Consider the following 22,500-nt stretch of genomic DNA (forward strand, 5'->3'; position numbering starts at 1 on the left):
CATCCTTCCCTCCTCTTTTCTATTCTGATAGCTCTGTAGTTATTTCTTCTACTGATAAAGCAGAACTCATCGCTCAGACTTTCTCCTTCAATTCCACTTTAGACTATTACGGTGCTGTTCCTCCATCACTTCCCCCCTCTGACTTCCTCATGGCTGACATTAAAATTTCCTCAGCTGATATATTTTCTGCTGTCTCTGGCCTTAATACTAACAAGGCATATGGGCCTAATGGAGTCCCTTCTGTTGTTCTCAAGAACTGTGCTTCTGTGCTTACACCCTCCCTAGGTAAACTTTTTCGTCTTTGTCTGTCAACTTGTACCTTTCCTTCTTGCTGGAAGTTTGCTCTCATTCTGCCAGTCCCAGAGAAGGTGACCATTCCCAACCCACTAACTATCGTCCAATTGTTTTAACATCCTGTATCTCAAAAGTTTTTGAGTCAATTCTTAACAGAAAAATTTTAAAGCATCTTTCCTATCACAACCTTCTTTCTGATCGTCAGTATAGGTTCCGTCAGGGACGCTCCACTGGCGATATTCTCACCTACGTTTCAGACTCCTGGTCATCCTCCTTTCAGGACTTTGGCGAAAGCTTTGCCATCGCTGAAGGGCTTTCGATCGAGTCTGGCATAAATCTTTAATTTCCAAACTGCCCTCCTACTGTTTCTATCCTTCTGTCTGTGCGTTCATCTATAGCTTTCTTTCTGGTCATTCTATAGCTGCTGTTGTACAGGGCCATTGTTCTTCTCCTCGATCTAACAACAGTGGTATTCCTCAGGGCTCTGTCCTATCAACAACTCTCTTCCTTTTATTCATGAATGACCTTCTAAGCTGTACATCTAACCCTATCCACTCATACGCTGATGATTCCACTCTTCACCTTTCCATTCAGTTCCCGCAATGTCCATCTCAGCAGTTACTTCAAAAAACAAGGGATGTGGCTATGGCAAACGTAATGTCTGACTTGGCTCGTATCTTTGAGTGGGGTAAAAATAATCTTAATGCTTTTAATGCATCAAAAACACAGTTTTTACACCTATCAACCTGACATAATCTTCCACAGGTGTACCCCCTAATGTTTAATAATATTCAGGTTAACCCATCACGTCCCGAGCTGTTTCGCACCTCCGATCTCCCCCAATCCCGAGGTATTTTCGATTTTTTTTTTTTTTGGCTAAAACCTCCGCTTTTGGTGAGAAACATCGAAAATTCATAGAGAAATCGCTCACCTGAGGCTTAAAATACTCGATACAGGTAGCAGTGGCTGTGTTGTGGTGTGGGAGAGGGATGTATTGTATTGTAGGCTTAGTGGATTGTATGTGTTATATTTTGTGTTTCATTCAGCTGTACTGTCTGGAAGTGATAATGAGTTGTATCTAGTTCATTTTATATGACCAGAAATTCGGTTAAGTGAGAGAGTGTGGCATGGGCATGGCTGTTACCATGCGGACGTGACCAGAACATAGATTAATTACCTAGTTGCTAAGTCACTTTTTTTTCCTACTGTAATTTACTAGTATTAAGTCTCTTTGTAATATAAAATCTCGAGTGAGATGGGAACATGTGCCTTTGGTCACGTGATCCAGCATAAAGTACGCGTGCGCAAAGTGATGTAAAGCACGATAATTTTTATGATTTTTCGATGTAAGGGTATAAAGAGAGACAGGTTGCTGAGTAATTATTGTAACTAAAGAATGTCATTTTTGGGGGGTGATTGATTGTAAGGGGAAAGACATCACACTGAGTCTATCACGAGTCTGTAATAATAAAGATCTTAAATTACGTATGCCGTCATCTCCCACTCCCCCTTTGCATACACAGTTTTGGCGTGTCTCACTCGCTCACCGGCCGTGGTAGGTGGCACTTGGTCGGTACTGTCGTTATCCTCGCGACCCCCCCTCCAAGGAATTCTGTAAGTAATTTGATATTAATTATGTCTGATATGTTGAAGCGCGAATAGTGATATCCCAAGAGTGATAATAGTGACGAAATAGAGAAATAGACTCGGGGTAGAATTGGAGTGTTGTCATTCCTCAGGAAGTGTAACGGTGACGCCATTAGCCTTTGGAGAAGCGAGTCCTGTGTTCCCGCTCACCTCCCCTACATTTTTTTTAGCTGAATAGTGAGATATTTTCCATATATTTGTGTACGGTATTTTATATTATTATTTAGTAACTGGAATACGAGAATGCAAGCTAGTTCTGTCTGAGCCTTAGATAAATGTGTGATTTTTGTGGGCCAAGTATCAGGTGCCCAGGGACTGTGAATTATTATTGTGTTGAAATGACTTTGCAATTCAGTACTTATTAGGGCTATGTTGCGAGTTAATGTTCACATAGTTACTTTCTGAGGCACAATGATATTGATGCAGTGATGATTTTCATGGTTAGAGTTAGTTATTTATGCTTACTGTATTTGTTATAGTACTTTTTCTTCCATGTTATCCCTACAATTAGTATTATTTTGAGCAGACCTATATGTCTGTAGTGCCATGTGTTATTCTGTTATTATTTGAGATGCCGAGTGTTGTAACTCATGTTTCTTTATTATGAGACCTTCCTGATCATGTGAAGGGATTACTTGCATTGGGGAGACTAGTTATTCATTATACATATTAACTTCTAGCGGGTCCAAGTGTGGAGGTCTAAGTGCCTGTGAGTGAGTTCAAGTCCAGGCGTTGAGGTCGAAGTCCCAGTGAGTCAAGGTCCCAGTGTGGAAGTTAAGGTCGGGAGTGGCAGAGGACTTGACCAGTGAAATTTGTGTTCAGAAGGACGATTATGAAGAAACACATTGGACCGGGACAGAGGAGCTAAGTTTTGTGGATTTGATATTAGGACCATATATTTTCCTTTGAACAACGTACCAACTGATTCAGATTTAATCTGTAAGGCAAGTAGCTGTGGAAGATTTCTACCTTTTGGTCTTGTTAACACACATTTCCTCCCACTCGAACTTTACTGTTTGTATAACCCTTGAGAACTGGTGGTATAGAGCTTACCTAGTAGTTTGTTAATGTGCAACTTAGAAGCATTCTGGGAAACTGCGAAGGTTGAGCTTGGGTTGGCCTAGTTGGAGACTGGCCCCGTCATTTTGGCTTGCTACCATTCTTAACTTGGCCACTTGAAATGTAATAAACGCAACCGAAGAGGCCGCTAGTGGGAGAGAGTCTCCATCAATCTGAGTTCCTGACCGTTCCAGCACACATTGGTCATCAATAGTGACTTGTTTTCTGCCCGTTTTGACCATGTAAAAGTCTGGATCGCAGAGGTGACAGTACACAGCTTTGGAAATTCCTCTGATATACGCCTTTTTCTCTAACTTGTATTAAGTGTGCCATCTGTCCATGTTCTGAGCTGAGCTGTGACACTTGATTAACACTGCAGTATGGTACTGGTCACGAAGAACTGCTAAGGAAAAGGGGTGAACAATATTAGTAGCGTATTTTTCTGCCACCGAGTTTCGTGAATTAAGCTGCTAAAGGATGAAAATCTTTGCCAGGTTAGAGTGAAAATGTACTGTAAAGATCCTTTGTTTTTTATTATAATATCACGTAGCTCAGTAGCAGAAAAAGCCAACACTACAGCCCTACATCCTTTCCACAGCATTTTTTCGTGACCAGCATCAATTTCTGGTGTTAATTTGTAGTTATTACTCGGTATTCAGGTAGCTAACGACAATATTAAGCCAAGTTGGAGTAAAGGTAATATAATGAAGGGACGTTGTAGTGTTGATGTGGATGTGACTGGGAATGTTGAGAAATACTTTAAGATAGTTTGGCACTGTGGAATGGATGGCGATAAGAGACTGACCAGAAGAATGTATGTGAGTTAGTAGACCACATTTGAGAGAGAGGGCGTGTAGCTCGAGATAGGGCAGCCAAATGGCAGAGGACAGGGCTATGTGGAGGCGATTTGTTTGTGGCCTCCCCTTATGGGATTAACGTGTCCGGCAATAACAGATGGATAGGTAGGTAGATAGATATGTATATAGATAGATATTCAGCATACTTGGTACCACCTTCCACCTACTGGCTCATAGTCGCGAAGCTTTTAGGTCCGTACCCTGGGATCCTCCTTAATTAACTTTTGAAAATCCTCATTGCGTCCTTCAATGATCCCCAGGCACCAATGGGTTAAAGGTGGCTTGGGAAATACCTGTGAGGAGGTTAGAGAGAGACATATTAGAGCAGGGACACGAGAGAGAGAGAGAGAGAGAGAGACAGACAGACAGACAGACAGACACACACACACACAGACAGAGGCAACACGTACAGCGACTGAAATAAAATCTATAAATTTAAAACATTCACTTTCCACGGCAGGACAGAACAGGATGTAAGAAAAGAAACATACACATGAATACACAGGAATACACAAACAAGGATGAAACATTTCGATTTCAAAAGTCAAGGTCACACAGGAAGGTCAGACTTTTTGCCCAATAACTCAGACGCTTTTTTATATGATTTTGACCTAATCTGGTGGGGGGATTGGAGAACAGTTGAGAATGAAACGAAGTCATCTAGAGAACAGCAGATCATATCAAGGTCAGCTTAGAATTTTAATCCGATTTAGACCAGACTTGGTGGATGGGTTGAAGGTCAACGATGGATGAAAAGATTTTAAGAACAATAACCTTCAAGGTTAAGATTACACGATAAAGACACAGGTTGGGACCACTGAACGATTTTAGGGCGTGGATGTTGTACTGTTTAGTGCGCTCTCTCTCTCTCTCTCTCTCTCTCTCTCTCTCTCTCTCTCTCTCCATACATACAGACGATTTTATTTAGCTTCGAGGAGGTTGATTACAGCTACAACACACACACACACACACACACACACACACACACACGTCAGTCAAAACAACACCCGCTCTCGCTTTGCTAACGAGGGCATAATAATGACAGGCTAAAGATTATAAAGAAATAAATAGGCCTACAATACAGTATATATATAACGAGTAAGCGGAAATAAATGCAAAGTGAAACGCTGATGTATAAGGTACAGAAGTGAATAAATACGAAGGAAAATGGAAGGAAACGAAGAATATGACTTAGGAGTAAGTTAAGTGAAAGAGAAAAGTATGTCTGCATTTAAACAGAGATAGATATGTGGATCTGTAGACAGAGGATATTAGAAGAAAAAAAGAGAGTGAATACAGGTGAATAAAATCCAAGGTAAATATAGATACATAGGTAAGCAAAAAAATAAAACAGGTTGAAATACAGATTGATAAATAGATTAATAGAAAATAGAAATTCAGAGCTATGAAGTCAGTCTAAAACCTAGCTAAATAAAGTAAAAAATACAGGTCAACACAGAGGGAACTGAAGTAAAACAATCCTACACACAATTACCGATAATGACAAAAGTACGTGTGACATCCTTACCCCATCCTTGTGTTATCTCATTATCATTAATTAACGATAGCAACTGATTAATGATGCCCTTCCTTCATTTATTAACTGATATATTGCCTGCTTGTGTGTGTGTGTGTGTGTGTGTGAGCGCGAATGTGCATGCATGTGCTTGTAGATGAGTTAGTAACTTCCCACTCGGTAAGCATACACACATACAAGCTAATACAAAACAAATTTCTGAAATATTAAAGGATTGCAATACAAAAGCCTATATGCCAGCAACACTGACGACATTGCAACAGAGCGATGTTTATATCAGATAACTGCAAACCATTAGTGTGAAAATATTTAAAACATAGCAGGTGTGGCGTGAATCTTTTGCCATGTTTATTACACACACACACACACACACACACACACACACATAGCGGTAAAGTAACATTATTAATAACGCCTGCCGAGGTGTCTCGCCATTACCATGATTAATGGACTATATAAGTGGCAGTAACGAGATGTAGGTCCACACCAGCTCGTTGCTCTCTCTCTCTCTCTCTCTCTCTCTCTCTTTGTTTTTCTTTCTATACCCACCCTTAACAATTCCTCTTATTAGTGTTTCACTGTTTTCTGTGTGATTAATCTTCTCAACTATTCCATCTTTAATAATGATGATGGTAATAATAATAATAATAGTAGTAGTAGTAGCAGTAGTAGTAGTAGTAGTAGAGGTAATCGTAATAATAATATTATTATTATTATTATTATATATTATTATTATTATTGATATAATTATACTACTACTACTACTACTACTAATAATAATAATAATAATAGTAATAATAATGATAATCATAAAAATAATAGTAAAACGATACTTTTAACAATTATATATGCAACGATTGTAATGGTGATAAATCTGACGACGATGATGATGATAATGATGATGAGAAGGAGGAGATGGAGGAGGTGGTGGTAAAGTTTTAGAACAGTGAAAGCGTAGAGGCGACACTGTCTAATGATGATGAAAATAATGATGATCAAAATAAGGATGATAATGATAATACTGATGATGATAATAATAAGAGCAATAATAATAATCATATTGGTAATGATAATGACTAAGATAATAATACTAATGGCAATGATGATGACCGGCTAACTGTGGTGGTGGTTGGCCTCGTTAGTCGTGTCGTGTGATTGCTCCCAGTGTAGTTATGACGACCTGTTAATTGCCTGACTGAATTATGTGTCAGTGGGGAGAGAGGGGAGAAGAGTAGGGGGAGGGAGGGAGGTGTGCTGTGGTATGGTAGGGTGGGGTGGGGTGTGGTGTGGTGTACTTGGATGTGGTGAGATGGTGTATGGTATGGTGGGGTAGCGTTGAGTGGGCTTGGTTGGAGAGGTTTGGTGTGGTTGGGTGGGGTGGGACGGTGTATGGTATGGTGGGGTAGAGTAGGGTGGTGTGGGGTGGGGAGGTGTGGAGTGGTGAGGATGGGTGGGGAGGTGTGGAGTGGTGTGGATGGGTGGGATGGATTGGTGTATGGTATGGTAGGGTAGAGTAGGGTGGGGTGGGGTGGGGTGTGGTTGGATGGGGTCGGGTGGGGAGGTGTGGTATGGTTGGGTGGGGTGGGATGGTGTATGGTGTGATGGGATAGGGTAGGGAGCGGAGGGGGTGGTGTGATGTGGTGTAGTTGGGTGGGGTGGAATGGTGTAGGTATGGTGGGGTAAGGTGGGGTTGGGAGGTGTGATGTATTGTGGTTGGGTGGGGTGGGATGGTGTAGGTATGGTGAGGTAGGGTGGGGTGGGGTGGGAAGGTGTGGTGTGGATGTGGATGAGTGGGATGGGGTGGGGTGCAAGGTTTGGTGTGCTGTGGTTGCGTGGGGTGGGGTGGGGTGGGGAGATGTGGTGTGGTGGGGTAGGGTGGGGTGGGGTAGGGAGGTGTGGTGTGGTGTGGTGTGGTTGGGTGGGGTGGGGTGGGGAGATGTGGTGTGGTGTGGTTGGGTGGGTTGGGATGGTGTATGGTAAGGTTCCTTAATTACTTTCTTTGAAGGTCGAATCATTTTACCTTCCGTTGTGGCAAAGGTCCGGATGAAAAATCTTGTATTTAATATCATTAATGGAATAAAACACTTTCATTTATGTAAATATAATGGGACTCTGAGGAAAGTTAATACCCTGACCAAATTAATAATAACGTTAAATAGATATTCTCTTCTCCTGTTAGTAAGGTGGTTATGTAAGGCTGAAGAATTTGCCACCACTAATGCCACCAGTGTGATGGCGGAAACTTTAGACCACCACCACTAGTGCCATCAGTGTAATGCTGAAAAGTTTAGACACCCCTTTGTAATGATGAGAATTAGTCACCAGTGTAATGATAAGAATTTTAGTCACCAGTGTAACGATCAGAATTTTAGAAATTAAGGGAAATAGGGTAGCATGATCTTATTTGAGATTTTAGGGATTATGAGAGATTGGGTTGCGTGATCTTATATGATTTTGGGAATTGGGGTAGCGTGATCTTATATGAGAGTGCGTCAGCAGAATAGTTATTAGTACCCTTTGCGGGCCACTCAGTCTCGTCTGCACCACTCCTTAGAGGATAGCTAAACTGAAACTCGAAATGACTTAACCTAAGATTTACTAAGTATCAAGAACTGAAAGACAGATTATTCTTCAAACTGTGAATGAAACCAAAATATAATCACTCAGGATCTATAACTCCAGAAATATGAATCGTTACAACCTAAATTAATATTTAAAGAATACTGATACATCTGGATATATTAATCCCGTGGTCTCAATTAGACTCTTCGGGAAGAAACCTAAAAATTACCACCAAAGATATTTTCTTAACACTAAACTTATACAATAACTCAATCATATACAGACTAGATACAGTAATTACATGAACCAGCCGATATACTCTTTGATTGCCGGAGCTAAGAAAAAGGGGAGGGTGTGTGGTTTAGTGTGAGACGGGTTAGCCTGTAGGTAGAACATTCTATCTGTGAACGATGGAGAGAGGAGCGGGAATCTCTGTGAACGATAGACAGAGAAGCGGCGATCCCATTATTCAGTACAAGTGGGATGAGGGGAAATATCACCAATTTAACTCATGAACGTATATGATGACTTACATCACACCAGGGAAAAAGGGGGGAAGAGTTGAGAGTTCGGGCACTAACCTGTAAACGATAGAGAGAGGAGCAGCAATCTGGTTGTTTGACGTTCGTTCGTTCGTTCAAAGATTTCTGCACCTATAGTGCAGGCCGGGCCATACATTGCCCAGGTCAGTGGGGTGTGGGCTGAGTTAAAATGAGTAAGGGGGAAGACAGGGCCTGGGGACTGCCCAGCACACACGCCGTCTTCTGGCTGGCTTTGTGGTGTTTGGCACCGCTCCCTGCCTTTTTATACTCATCACAGTATTCAGGAATCGACTAAACTTTAGCTGATTACTTCTTAATATTACTGACTCTTCTAAGCTCTCCAAAGAATACGAAGAATATGTTTGCACTCGAAATATGTAGGAAAAATGACTTACGATGTTAAAAATTTTTGTAATAGATGTACAGGAACTTTAATCATAACGAAGCCAAATCAATTAGGAATCCGAACAATTTATTTCCATGCCGGCCGGTTCTTGTGTTTTCGTGACTAACAACGCGTCTCCAGTAACATGAATTTCGCGCTTCACAAATGACTATCATCAACAATCATATCTCAGATAACACTCAATCCATGATTACATAATTCAAAAGAGGAAGACTATTAACACTGACATGTAAATCTCTAGATCAGATCAGGAAGGAAGACATTCGAGATGGTTAATCCCTATTAAACTTCTGCGGTTATTCGCCCTTTGTTGAAAACGGCTGGTTCATATGTAATAAAAGTTAATCATATTCACACCAATACTGAGTTAGTACTATCAACATCAGAATCATGTTCACATTATGAATATCAACAGTACTAAGACTAAATTTAAATATAGGACTTAACAGTTAAATCATGAACTGTATAAATTATATTTATATCAATACCTAAGCTTAAAATTACATACACTACTAGCTTATACTAACTTATACTATACTTAAAATTATGGCACTACAGTTAAATAAGACATAAGAGTCTGCTCTCAGATCTACCAACTTCTCAAAAAGACATGAAATTCTTCTATTGAACAAATTACTATTGCCTTCCTTACGTAGTAGAGTCACTTCAGCAGTTCCACCACCACTTTAGCACCGCACCGTGTACCAGTGGACAATCTAAACAACTGTCAGCATCCCTTTGTCAACTCATCATTTGAGCAGGCTAATGGCAACAGTGCGTAGCTAAGTGCAGTGCAGCTTGTTAATTACAGTATTTGCGGCGAGGATTCCTGCTCTCTTGTTACCAATGATTGATCCCGATAAGCTGACGTTGATGATATGATGTTTAGAAATATGAAACTCTTGTTCCTATGAGTGATGTGAGCACCTAGAATAGCTGGGGGAAAAAAAAGTGGCCTCTTTGTTAGTCTTTAGTTTCACTAGTCTGCATTATAGCCACGAAATGGACAGGTTTGTATTACTCCAGCAACTAAACATAATTTGCGATGGTAGGCGAGTGAACTGAAATTTATTTGAGCTGTATTTGGGGCGAAATTCATCAGAAGATGTTAAGTATTTCGACTCTTTAATCTGAGGGGGACACTGAATATTTAGTGATGGAAGTCGCTGGGGTCTATACCACAGCTCGTCTGGGTCCGGAGTGGGACCGCCGTCTGCCATTTGAGTGCCAATGGTCTATGATATGGTGGGGTAGGGTAGGGTGGGGTGAGGTGGGCTGTGCGGTAGTGGTGTGGTGGGCTTTGTGGTGGTTTAGTGTGGTGTGGTGTGGTGTGGAAGAAGCCTGTTCTTAGAGCAGTGTCATGTCATCTGTCTTTTCTGATGCTGTATTCTTCTTCTCGAATCCTGGAATGTCCTAGCTTCATGCCACCCTCTTGTGTCTGGTTTCTTCTACCCCCACCTCCCGCGCGCGCGCGCGCGTGTGTGTGTGTGTGTGTGTGTGTGTGTGTGTGTCTCTCACTCTCTCTCTCTCTCTCTCTCTCTCTCTCTCTCTCTCATTATCACCATTTCACTACAACTACGTCCTCTCAGTCTTCATTCTCTCTCACTTTTACTTGTCTTTTTAATAACTTCACTTTTTCTCCTTTTCTCTCTGCCTTACATTCACATTTACTTTATTTCCTGCTTTACTCCCCTTTTTCCCCTCCTACTACTTTATTTTTCCTTTACTTTTTTATTACTCTTCCTCCAACATCCTTCTTTTTCCTTTCTTCTAATTTTTACTTCCTAGTTTACTTTCATTTTCTTCTTCCTTTCCTCCTCCTCCTCCTCCTCCTCCTCCTCCTCTTCTTCTCTTCTTTCCTTCTTCCTTTCCTCCTGCTCGTCCCCTTCTCTTCTTTCCTTCTTCCCTTCCTCCTCCTCCTTCTCTTCACTTCTTTCCTTCTTCTTTTTCTCCTCCTCCCCTTCTCTTCTTTTCTTCTTCCCTTCCTCCACCTCCTTCTCTTCACTTCTTTCCTTCTTCCCTTCCTCCTCATCCTCCTCTTCTCTTCTTCCCTTCCTTCTCTTTTCTTCTTCCCTTCCTCCTCCTCCTCTCTCTTAATTCTTTCTTTCCTCCTCCTCCTCCTCCTCCTCTTCTTCTTCTTCTTCTTCTTCTTTTCTTCTTCTTCTTCCTTTCCTTCTCCCCCTCGTCTCTCCTATCCCTTCCCGTCGTCTTCCATGCTATTTCCGTTCCCCTCTGTTTCCCTCCCCCCCCCCTTTCACCCTCCGTCCATAATCCTTTTCTTTCATCCTCCATGCTGTCCTATCCTTGTCTTTAACTAACAGAATCGGATATCATAGTAATAGATTTCTCTTTAACAAATAATTTTCGAAAGAGCCATCATGTTTACTGCTGTTCGTTTTCCTTTGAACACTTTTGAAGCCCTTTATCATACATCTATCCTCACCCCTCCTTCCTTCCCCAATCTCTCTCTCTCCGTCTCCTAATTCATTTTCCTCCTTCATTCTTTCTCTCTCAGTCTCTTCGCTCCTCTTCCCTTCCTTCCTTCCTTCCCTCCTCCTTCCTTCACCTTCTTCTCGTTCATCTCCCTCCTCCTTCCTTCCTCTTTCCCTCTTCTCCTCCTCCTCTTCCTTCCTCATTCCTTCCTCTTAATCTCCTTCCCCTCCTCCTACACCTTCCTTCCTGTCATATCTCTTGAGTGACACTTCCTCCTCGAAGACTAGACGGAGTGACAAGTACAGAGAGAGAGAGAGAGAGAGAGAGAGAGAGAGGGAGGGAGAGAGAGAAAGACAGATCGTTTTTTCATGCCCCCTTTCTTGCTGTCAAATCTCTCTCTCTCTCTCTCTCTCTCTCTCTCTCTCTCCTCTCTCTCTCTCTCTCTCTCTCTCTCTCTCTCTCTCTCCATCTGCCATTACTCCCTTATTCTCCTCCTTTTATTCTTTCTCCTCTTCCTTATCATAAATCTTTTCTTTTTGGGAGCTTCTTCTTCCCCTCCATCCTCTTCTTCCTTCCTATCTCCCTCCCCCCTTTCTCTCCTTCACTCCTTCCTATCTTCTCTCCCTTTCTCTCCTTCTCTCCCTCTCTCCTATCCTCCCTTCTACCGCCGTGTCCAATCAGCATTAAACCTTCAACGTAAAGATCCTACACAAGCGCACTGACCTCCCTCACTTTCTCTCTTCCCTCCTTCCTCACTTTCTCTCTTCCCTCATCCCTCTCTTTCTCCCTTCTCTCCCCTCTTTATTCCTCTCATTCCTCCTCTTTTTCTTTCTTCCCCCCTCCCTCCTTTTTCTCTTTCTTGTCTCCCTCTTCTCTCTTCCTTCCCTCCTTTTACAGTATCTCTTCTCTTCTGTCCACGTCTCATCTCTTACTACGAGTACTTCCTTTTTTCTCTTCCCTTTATCCTATTCCTTTCTTCTCATGTCCCCCCCCTCCCTCTCTCTCTCTCTCTCTCTCTCTCTTTCACACACACACACACAACCATATTCATGTATTTTGGAGAGAGCAAAAATAAAAGCCTAAACCCGACTTCGTACTGAAGGGGTTAAGTCTGGCATCCTTGTTGTTTCTGGAACCCAAGGACAGTGCAGTGAAGTGCAACATTGCAAGTGTGGCGGTGTTACAGAGTCTGGGGAAAGAGTGCAGTGAGTGAGAGAGAGAGAGACAGAGAGAGACAGAGAGACAGACAGACAGACAGACTGACTGCTTGACAGACGGACGGACGGACGGAAATGAAATGACAGGAAGACTGGGTGATATTGAAAGATATAGATAAAAAAATGAATAGATAGTTCGAGAGATGAATAGTTAGATAGACTGTGAGACTGATAGATTGACAGATTAGATTGAGAGAGAGAGAGAGAGAATGGGGGTAGTTCACAAGTCATATCTTTATGTAGCAGGAATGAAGTATTTCTAACATGGACTGTAGCCTTGCACAGTTGTGTATAGCATTCTAACTGTTTAGTAGATGAGTTATTTCCTTTACTGTTTAAATTGTGTAAAAAATTTCTATAAACCATATTTCTGAATTTGTTTTTTAAGTAGGTCAAATATTTATCACATTTTGCTCAAACCTCTGACTTTGAATTTTTTGTAATCCATAGAAAAAGAAATCTCCATATTTGAGTCACAGTAATACAGTTGCCTTCAAAAGTACCATTTCTCTTCCTGCCTGAAAAGAATACAGTTGCTTTTTCTTCCTTTTCCTACCCTTCAGTATCTCATAATATTACATTACTTTGGGTAAGGTTGTATGGAATCTCTCTCTCTCTCTCTCTCTCTCTCTCTCTCTCTCTCTCTCTCTCTCTCTCATATTATTGGGATTTATTTAGCTAATTACTGATGGGGATTTACTCAACCAGTTTTTTATTAGGATTTTCATTACCTCCAATAAACTGTTTCCCAGTAAATGAAATTATCTATTACATGTTAACTCATTCAAAGATAACAAAAAAAAAAAAATCAAAGGTAAGACAGTACTAAATTTATATAAGTATTTGTCGAATAATTATCGCGGAATTTGATTGCAGAGTTTGATTGCAGAGTTTAATAGTAGATTTTGATTGCAGAGTTTTATTGCAGGATTTGACTGCAGGGTTTGATTGCAGAGTTTAATAGGAGATTTTGATTGCAGAGTTTGATTGAAGGGTTTGATTGCAGGGTTTAATTGCAGAGTTTGATTGCAGAGTTTGATTGCAGAACTTGATTGCAGAGTTTGATTGCAGAGTTTGATTGCAGGGTTTAACTGCAGGGTTTAATTACACAGTTTGATTGCAGAGTTTGATTGCAGAACTTGATTGCAGAGTTTGATTGCAGAGGTTTTCCAGAGTTTGATTGCAGAGTCTGAGTCCATAGTCTGATTGCAGATTTTGTAGAATCAGATTGCAGTGTATAATGCAGAGTCTGATTGCCTAGTTTGATTGCAGAAGGTGATTACAGAGCCTGATTACAGAGTTTCACTGCAGAAACTCCAGAGGGTTGCATATGGAGTGAGGCCTTTGTTGGTCCAAGAAATGTTGCCAGGCGCTCCAAGACTCGCTATTTCTTCGTACCTCCCTCACGCCTTGACCCAGCCTCTCACTACCTCTTCTTACATTGAGCTTAAGATTTTTATATTATTTCTGATGTATTATTTTTATATATGTCCATTTACCTGTCCATCTAACTGTATTGGGCTGTTTCCCTGCCTGTATCATTTTGTCTATCTACCTATATTTATCCATCTGTCTATCTACCTATCTGTCTGTCTATCTGTATCCTTGCCTGCACCTCCCTCACTCCTTGCCTGATCCTCTCACTCACTGTTCTTACAACGAGTTTAAGATTTTCTCATTCTTATTTAAATAGCTGACATAGTTGTGTCTATATATTTATCTATCAATCTGTCTCTGTTTGTCCTTTTGTTTGTGTCTCTCTGTCTTGTATATAATTATATTTCATTATCTGTCAGTATCTGACGGTCTGTTTATCTGTCTATCTGTCCATGCATGTATGTATCGATCTTCTTATCAATCTATATCTGTCTGTCTATCTATTATCTATCCATCTGCCAGTGTATAAATTTTGAGATCAAGAAAAAAATTCAAATACTTCTCTTGGCCACTCCTGCAAACAACCTTGAAAGGGGATAGATACGTAGAAATGTAGATAGATAGATAGATTCATAGATAGATAGATTCATAGATAGACAGATAGAAAGACAGATTCAAGATACATAGATTCATAGACAGATTCATAGACAGAGAGAGAGAAATTTTTGTTTGTTGGATGTCGTTGGTCGCGATCTAGAAAAATGTTTGCAAATTTCTCTTCATTTTTCTGGTTCTCAAACTATTTCTGTTGCGTCTTCAGTGACCAAACAGCCTTGAGTAGAAAGAGGCAGAAAAATGTTTGTGATATATTCTGCAGCCGCTCTCTCTCTCTCTCTCTCTCTCTCTCTCTCTCTCTCTCTCTCTCTCTCTCTCTCTCATGTAGAAAATGACATCCTTACAACAAAACAAACAACATTATTCCTCGTTTAACAATAAACTAGGAAAAATTTATAGTGGAAATACTGATCTTACTCCATCTCATTATCTCTCGGTCTTATAAATCACTTCAAAATTCAATTTTCCTCGCCTGAACACTCAAAACATTTATTACCGTCCTGCCATTCCGCTCACCCAAAGCGGTAATGTTTGAACTCTGATTTTGTGGAGAGAGAGAGAGAGAGAGAGAGAGAGAGAGAGAGAGAGAGAGGGGTGGGGGCAAAGCCAAGGCTGATCAAAAGTGCGAACCGTCATGTGTGTGTGTGTGTGTGTGTGTGTGTGTGTGTGTGTCCATTTATACTAGGCAGTCCGATACCTGAGGCCCAGCATTCCTAAGCGTAACTAAGTAGCACACTACCTTCAAATGTTACCACTTGGGTGTTAATACCGTGTAACATCTGCCAAAAATGTCTGTACTGGACTGATGTGATGGGAGGAGATGGAGGAGGAGGAGGAGGTGGTGGAGGAGGAATAATGTTCAACTACAAGGTTGGAGAGAATATGAAGAAGAATACTGTGTAGTGGAGATAGGGAGTCGTTACTGAGGAGGGATTGAAATACTCTGATACCTTATAGTTGCTCTTACCCCTCACAGGATGCAGCGTTAGGTCCCTTTAACCAGTAGCCGTATTTGTATTTTTGCTCACTACTCTTTGCTCGTTTAACTCTAATCTTTACTCTTTTTAATCTTTACTCCTTTTACTCTAATCTTTACTCTTTTTAATCTTTACTCTTTTTAATCTTTACTCCTTTTACTCTAATCTTTACTCTTTTTAATCTTTACTCCTTTTACTGTAATCTTTACTCTTTTTAATCTTTACTCCTTTTACTCTAATCTTTACTCTTTTTAATCTTTACTCCTTTTACTCTAATCTTTACTCTTTTCACTTTAATCTTTGCTCTTTTTTAGCTTTACCCTTTTTTCCCTGATCTTTAATCTTTTTAATCTTTACTCTTATTTCTCCAATCTTTACACTTTTTACTCTAGTCCTTACTGTTTTTACTCTAGTCTTTACTCTTATTACTCAGATCTTTACTCTTTTTAATCTTTACTCTTTTGACTCTAGTCTTTACTCTGTTTACTCTAATGTTTTCTCTTCTTCCCTAATCTTTACTCTTTTTCATCTAATCATTACTCTTTTTCCTCTAATCTTTACTCTCTTCACTCTTGACACATTTTTACTCGACTCTTTTTACTCTGTACTGTTTAATCTTTACTCTCTTCACTCTTTACTGTTTTACTCGTACTCTACCCTTTTACCAATTACTGTTTATTCTCTTTACCTTTACTCTTTATTCTTTTGACTTTCTAATCCTCAATTAGATCAGGAGAGTATTTTCCTTAACAATAACTTTACAGTATTCACCTTAACTTGGCCCGGATTTTCATCCTTCTTCAGAGTGTATCACGAAACTAAAGGGTAGAAGACAATGGCTCTACCGTCTTTCCATAGCACCTCTTCGTGACTGGCATTATTTTCTGCTATTAATGTATTGTAACATTCAAGATAGAGCAGTTTTAGGCCAAATTATAGTAAAAGGAATAAAGATGACGATTTTGATGTACTTTATTCTTGTCCCGTTTACTGAAGGAGAATTACCGTCAGAATAATAAAATAATTAAAAATGATCGAGAAAATAATTGAAAGTCATTGGCCTGAAGGGATTAAAATGTATTTGATATCCCTTTCATATGACTGTTGAAATTTTTTAGTATTCTATTGTAGTACTGGTTCATTAATTAATTAATTCATTCATTCTCTCTCTCTCTCTCTCTCTCTCTCACCCACTATTTTCCCACCTTTTCTCAGTTCCTCTTTTCACCTCCTTTGTGCAGAATATCTTGCATCCTGTTATAATATGCAGGACAAACGAGGGAGGGAGGGAGGGAGGTATGGAGGAAAAAATCGTGGAGAGGAAAAAAAGATTAGGGAAGGACAAGAAGAGAAAAAGTGGAGGAGGAGGAGGAAAGAAGAGAGAAAAAAATGCAAGTAGGAAAACTGGATTAATGACTAAAGTTAGAGAAGGTATAAGGAAAGAGAGAGAGAGAGAGAGAGAGAGAGAGAGAGAGAGAGAGAGAGAGACCTGACCATCACATATATCCGAGAAAACATTCCCACCAGAGTCAGTATTTTCCCACGACTTTCTCACTCACTCTCTCACTTTTTCCGCCCCACTTTCTCACAAGCGCTCACACTGCCTTTCTCAACACCCTCTCCTTTCGCACTCACTTTCTCACACACTTTTTCCCGCTACTTTTTGGACTCCGCTCATGTCTCCCATACATCTCTCACGCCCTTTCGTTACATTTCCTTTAATTTTCTACTATTCCAGACATTCTTTTTATATTCTCTCTCTCTCTCTCTCTCTCTCTCTCTCTCTCACACACACACACACACACACACACACACACACACACACACACACACACACACACACACACACACACACACACTTTCCCGGCTTTTCACATTATCTCGCCTGATCGCAAAGCTTTGGATAAGGTACTCTCTCTCTCTCTCTCTCTCTCTCTCTCTCTCTAAGGTGGAAGCCAAACTGTTCTGACTTTGTATATCTTCACCAAGGCTGGAGTGTCTCAAGATTCTCCTGCTCAGAAGGTGTACGTGTTTCCTGGGATGTGTAAGATGGTGGAGCACATTTGCATCGTTATCGGCATCGGTATCGGCATTATTGCTGTTGTACTCGTCGTCGTCATCGTCATCATTATCATTATCATCATCGTCATCTTCATCTTCATCCTCATCACTACTAACAATAACACCATCGTCATTATAATCACCACCACCACCACTACCATCACCACTATCATCATCATCATCATCATCATCATCATCACCTCCACCACCAACACAAACATTAGGGTTACTCCTTGGATGATCCAGAACACTTTCACCAGCTTAATATGTTTCACAAAACTGTGTGTGTGTGTGTGTGTGTGTGTGTGTGTGTGCGCGATCGCGTGTGTGTGTGTGTGTGTGTGCGCGCGCGTGTGTGTGTGTGTGTGTGTGTGTGTGTGTGTGTTTTAACAAACACACACGGATCGCCATTCCGTCTTACTCCTTGACCTGGATCTTCGATTCTTTTCATAGATTAAGTACTACATTCTTGACTCACTAAAATTTTTCCGTACCGTCAATACATTCTCCAACTCTGGTTAAAACTGGACTGAAATTATAAGCTGATTTTGCTGGGTCAACGTTTAATCTTGTCCTGTGAATTTGACTTTTGTTTTGAAACGCATTACGTTCCCTCTTGAGCTGTCCCTCAGCTCCTTCACAATCACAAAGTTTGGTTAAAATTTGAAAAAAAATTAATTTCACACACACACACACACACACACACACACACACACACACACCGCTCAAAACTTATAATCGCCTCTCGCTTTGAGTCGCGGATGTAAAAAAAAAAAAATACTCCCTATAATTCTTCACCCCAGCCTTCCCTCCATTATCATTTTGGACAATTATAAAGAGTTTTTCCTAAATTTGATCGAACCCCAGACGAACTTATTCAATCTCCAACCTCACCCCAACCAACCCACAACTACAACCCCAATCTTGAGTCAGGAAAAAAAAAAATAAAGCTTTCATGAAGGGTTGGCGATGCAGAGGAGGAAAGGAAAAGAGGAGAAAGTGATTATATAAATGTGCAGGTTGGCGTATCTTTTATGGGAAGAGAGAGAGAGAGAGAGAGAGAGAGGGAGAGGGGAGAGAAGAGAAATGAGAGGGCGAGGGAAAGGAGAGGTGTGAGGGATGGAGGGGGGAGGAGGTAGGGGAGAGATGAGAGGGATAGAGGGGGAGGGGGAAGGGAAGGGATGAGATGGAGGGGAGGGGAGAGATGAGAGAGATGGAGGGGAGGGGGAAGGGGAGGGATGAGATGGAGTGGGAGGGGAGAGATGGAGGGGGAGGGGAGAGGTGTGAGGGATGAAGGGGGAGGGGAAAGGTGAGAGGGATTTAGAGAAAAAGGTAAAGAGTGAGGGTAAAATATATGATTGGATGGCCAAGGGACGAGAGTGAAGGGTGTCCTGTTTGCTCTGTATGTCTTTGTGTGTGTGTGTGTGTGTGTGTGTGTGTGTGAGAGAGAGAGAGAGAGAGAGAGAGAGAGTCATTACGGTTGAGGTTACTATATATTGTAGTTTTTTCCCCCGTAAGTGTCACATCCCATAATATAGCCTACTCATCTCTCTCTCTCTCTCTCTCTCTCTCTCTCTCTCTCTCTCTCTCTCTCTCTCTCTCTCTCTCTCTCTCTCTCTCTCTCTTTCTCTCTCTCTCCATTCTACTATCCTTTTTTCTTTATTCTGTTAGCATAGGAGGAGTAGACTGTAGCACCAGTCGAGCAGGGCAGTACTCCCAAGATGGATGAAAAGCTGATGATAGGGAGAGCTGGAGCTCCCGTTTCATCAGCCCTCGAGACTAGTTCCTGACCATCCCCCTTTGCTGAACTTTTTCAGTGTCTCAATAACACAGAGAATAGGCCAGCATGCTCTCCAATACAAGTTTCTCTAACTGTCAATACCAAACTACATGCACAGTACACACTACACTACCTTTTCAAAATTAAAAAACAAAAATGGCGCAATCAAATCTGGCCTTGGAGTCCCCGGGGGGGGGGCATAAATTCCCCTACCATCCGCCCCTCTCCCGGTGACGACTCAGAGAGATGCCTGGAACCACTGTCTGACTCACTTCTTCATTTATGCAACATTCGCGGCCTTTCTTCTAACTTTCTCTCTGTCGAACATCATCTCTCCTCCTCTAAACCTCACCTTCTCTTCCTGTCTGAGACTCAGCTGTCTGAGGCAACTGACAGCAAACACCTTTCTGTTTCCTCCTACTTTCTCAGTACTCATTTCAAAGCCAAAGGTGCTTGTTGTGTTTATGTACGCAGTGACTTATCTTGCTCTCGTGTTCATGAACTTGATTCTTCTGAATTCTCTACTCTCTGGCTTCGGCTTTCTTGTCATTCTCTGACTAAATATATCTACTCTGTTTGCTTATCTCCTAATTCTACTGACTATCATAAATTCTTTGACTATCTTACTTCTACGATGGAACACATTCTATCCATTTCTCCTTTCTCTGAAACCTCCATTCTAGGAGATTTCAATATTCACCACCACCTTGTGCTCTCCTCTCCTTTCACTGATCCACCTGGTGAACAAGCCTACACCTTTTCCATCCTTAACGACATAGAGGAGCTTGTACAGCACCCTACCCGTATCCCTGACCGCCTTGGAGAGAGCTCCAACATACTTGATGTCCTTCTTACAACTAATCCTTCTGCTTACACTGTTAATCTTTCCTCTCCGTTGGGCTCCTCTGATCACAATCTAATTACCTTAACCTGTCCTATTGCTCCAGAACGGCCTGCGGACCCTCCAAGGAAACATCCACTGTGGCACTTTGGAGCTGCAGATTGGGAGGCCCTCAGGCAGTACTTCTTTGATTTTCCGTGGAATGATTATTGCTTCCATGGCCAGGAGTCATCTGAGTGTGCATTGCCCATTACGGAGGTTATTCTCTCAGGCATGGAAACATACATTCCCTTCTTATATCCTTTGACTAATGCACGAAAGCCTTGGTTTAATCACGCTGGTTCTAATGCTGGCCACAACAAAGAGAGGGCCTATAAAAGGTATTGGAACCAACCCACCCCTGAATCACATCTTGCTTATGTATCTGCGCGGAATTGTTCTAAGTCTGTTCTTCACTCTGCTAAAAATAATTTCATCCATACTAAATGCTCTCAACTCTCCAACTCGAATTATTCCCCACTTCTTCTGGCACCTTGTCAAAAACCTTTCAAACAACTTTACCTCATCATCCTTCCCTCCTCTTTTCTATTCTGATAGCTCTGTAGTTATTTCTTCTACTGATAAAGCAGAACTCATCGCTCAGACTTTCTCCTTCAATTCCACTTTAGACTATTACGGTGCTGTTCCTCCATCACTTCCCCCCTCTGACTTCCTCATGGCTGACATTAAAATTTCCTCAGCTGATATATTTTCTGCTGTCTCTGGCCTTAATACTAACAAGGCATATGGGCCTAATGGAGTCCCTTCTGTTGTTCTCAAGAACTGTGCTTCTGTGCTTACACCCTCCCTAGGTAAACTTTTTCGTCTTTGTCTGTCAACTTGTACCTTTCCTTCTTGCTGGAAGTTTGCTCTCATTCTGCCAGTCCCAGAGAAGGTGACCATTCCCAACCCACTAACTATCGTCCAATTGTTTTAACATCCTGTATCTCAAAAGTTTTTGAGTCAATTCTTAACAGAAAAATTTTAAAGCATCTTTCCTATCACAACCTTCTTTCTGATCGTCAGTATAGGTTCCGTCAGGGACGCTCCACTGGCGATATTCTCACCTACGTTTCAGACTCCTGGTCATCCTCCTTTCAGGACTTTGGCGAAAGCTTTGCCATCGCTGAAGGGCTTTCGATCGAGTCTGGCATAAATCTTTAATTTCCAAACTGCCCTCCTACTGTTTCTATCCTTCTGTCTGTGCGTTCATCTATAGCTTTCTTTCTGGTCATTCTATAGCTGCTGTTGTACAGGGCCATTGTTCTTCTCCTCGATCTAACAACAGTGGTATTCCTCAGGGCTCTGTCCTATCAACAACTCTCTTCCTTTTATTCATGAATGACCTTCTAAGCTGTACATCTAACCCTATCCACTCATACGCTGATGATTCCACTCTTCACCTTTCCATTCAGTTCCCGCAATGTCCATCTCAGCAGTTACTTCAAAAAACAAGGGATGTGGCTATGGCAAACGTAATGTCTGACTTGGCTCGTATCTTTGAGTGGGGTAAAAATAATCTTAATGCTTTTAATGCATCAAAAACACAGTTTTTACACCTATCAACCTGACATAATCTTCCACAGGTGTACCCCCTAATGTTTAATAATATTCAGGTTAACCCATCACGTCCCGAGCTGTTTCGCACCTCCGATCTCCCCCAATCCCGAGGTATTTTCGATTTTTTTTTTTTTTGGCTAAAACCTCCGCTTTTGGTGAGAAACATCGAAAATTCATAGAGAAATCGCTCACCTGAGGCTTAAAATACTCGATACAGGTAGCAGTACCTCCTTACCTTACTGGGTTTTCTAACAGGCTGGCACCAAAGAAAACGAGTTCTGTGGGAGGGAAACTATTCCACACCACTCATAAATGGTATTTATTTATTTATTTGGTACGAATTTATATGTAGTAGGAGAGTATATTGGTTTTCAAACAGTAATATAGGCATTATGAGCATTGTTTCACTCACTAAATCATCACCATACCTGACCTTTTATGGCAACATTACCTGAACATCATTTCTGACTGTTTTTTCCTCTAATGCTATGTAAACTTTGTCCTCCACATTGTCATCGATTGGGGAATCACTCTGGCCCTGAATGTCTTTATTGGCAAGGTCACTGGTAACTGGTGAATTGCCGAGACAATGGCGTGCGGGGGGGGGGGAGGCTATGCGGTGTAAGGCATTGTCCCTGCCTGGCATCTTGCAGAGGAATAGAGGAAGGTGTCCCGTGTATAGGTACAAAATATTAC

Source organism: Coenobita brevimanus, chromosome 112 (assembly GCF_032717465.1).
Source record: "Coenobita brevimanus isolate Jiangsu-jjx chromosome 112, ASM3271746v2, whole genome shotgun sequence".
NCBI lineage: Eukaryota > Metazoa > Arthropoda > Malacostraca > Decapoda > Coenobitidae > Coenobita > Coenobita brevimanus.